This window comes from Mastomys coucha, unplaced genomic scaffold (genome assembly GCF_008632895.1).
Source record: "Mastomys coucha isolate ucsf_1 unplaced genomic scaffold, UCSF_Mcou_1 pScaffold21, whole genome shotgun sequence".
Classification (NCBI taxonomy): Eukaryota; Metazoa; Chordata; class Mammalia; order Rodentia; family Muridae; genus Mastomys; species Mastomys coucha.
Genome location: NW_022196904.1, coordinates 138,080,865 through 138,082,605, shown reverse-complemented (window position 1 = coordinate 138,082,605; position 1,741 = coordinate 138,080,865).

The window sequence follows — 1,741 nt, the reverse complement described above, 5'->3', positions numbered from 1 at the left end:
AATTTTGTTGAAGATATTTACTGGCCCATTACATTGGGAATATTCACTCTCTTCTATACCTATTATCCGTAGGTTTAGTCTTCTCATTGCGTCCTGGATTTCCTGGATATTTTGGGTTAGAGCTTTTTGCATTTTCTTTGACTGTTGTGTCAATGTTTTCTATGGTGTCTTCTACCCCTGAGATTCTCTCTTCTATCTCTTGTATTCTGTTGGTGATGCTTGCATCTATGACTCCTGATTTCTTTCTTAGGTTTTGTATCTCCAGGGTTGTCTCTCTTTCTGATTTCTTTATTGTTTCTATTTCCATTTTTAGATTCTGGATGGTTTTGCTCATTTCCTTCACCTGTTTGATTGTGTTTTCCTGTAGTTCTTTAAGGGATTTTTTGTGGTTCCTCTTGAAGGGCTTCTAGCTGTTTACCTGTGTTCTTCTGTATTTCTTTGAGGGTGCTATTTATGTCTTTTTTGTTTGTTTGTTTGTTTGTTTTTGTTTTTGTTTTTTGAGACGGGGTTTCTCTGAATAGCCCTGGCTGTCCTGGAACTAACTCTGTAGACCAGGCTGTCCTCGAACTCAGAAATTCGCCTGCCTCTGCCTCCCAAGTGCTGGGATTATAGGCGTGCGCCACCACTGCCCGGCTATTTATGTCTTTCTTAAAGTCCTGTATCATCATCATGAGAAGTGATTTTATATCTGAATCTTGCTTTTCCAGTGTGATGGTGGATCCAGGACTTGCAATGGTGGGAGTATTGGGTTCTGATGATGCCAAGTAACCTTGGTTTGTGTTGCTTATATTCTTACGCTTGCCCCGCATCATCTGGTTATCTGTACTGCTACCTGCCCTTGCTAAATCTGACTGGAGCCCTGTCCTTCCTGTGATCCTGATTGTGTCAGAACTCCTCAGAGTCAAGCTGTCTCTGTGATCCTGTGATTCTGGGATCCTGTGACCCGGGGCTTGTTAGAGCACCTGGGAGTGGAGCTTCCTCTGGGTGTTTTGGGAATGACTGCAGAGTTTGTGCCCAAGGTCTGCTCAGGGCACTGGCTGGCTCAGACAGACCGGAAGCAACTGGAGCCACTGGTCTGGCAGAGTTCCTGTGTGCCTGGATCCTGCTGGTCCGAGTTATTCCCTGTGTTGGGACAGATGTTGTGTCCTCCTCACCTCTGATCCTGGGCGTGTTAGAGCACCTGGGAGTGGAGCTTCCTGTAGGTGTTGTGGGACCATTTTGTTTTGTTTTGTTTTGTTTGTTTGTTTTTTGCTTGTTTTCTGCTGTTTTGTTTTGTTTTGAAGCAAAGTTTCTCTGTTCAGCTTTGGCTGTCCTGGAACTTGCTCTGTAGACCAGGCAGGCCTTGAACTCACAGAGATCCTCTTGCCTTTGTCTCCACTGCATTCTTTTTTAAATCGTGTCATACCACTGACTTTCTTGTAATCCAGTCAATCCTGTCCCAAGGATTGACTTATCTTCTGGGTGCCTCAGTGTCTCACACTTCCTCCTCCCCCTTAAATATTCATCTATTTTAAAAATTTCAAGTGTGAGTGTGCGTCTGTATGTGTGTGGTCTAGAAGAGGGCATTTATTTTCCTGGAGCTGGAGTTGAGACAGCAGTGAGGGGTGGTGGCAGCGCATGCCTTTAATCCCAGCACTTGGGAGGCAGAGGAGGCAGGCGGATTTCTGAGATCGAGGCCAGCCTGGTCTACAGAGTGAGTCCCAGGGCAGCCAGGGCTACACAGAGAAACCCTGTCTCAAAA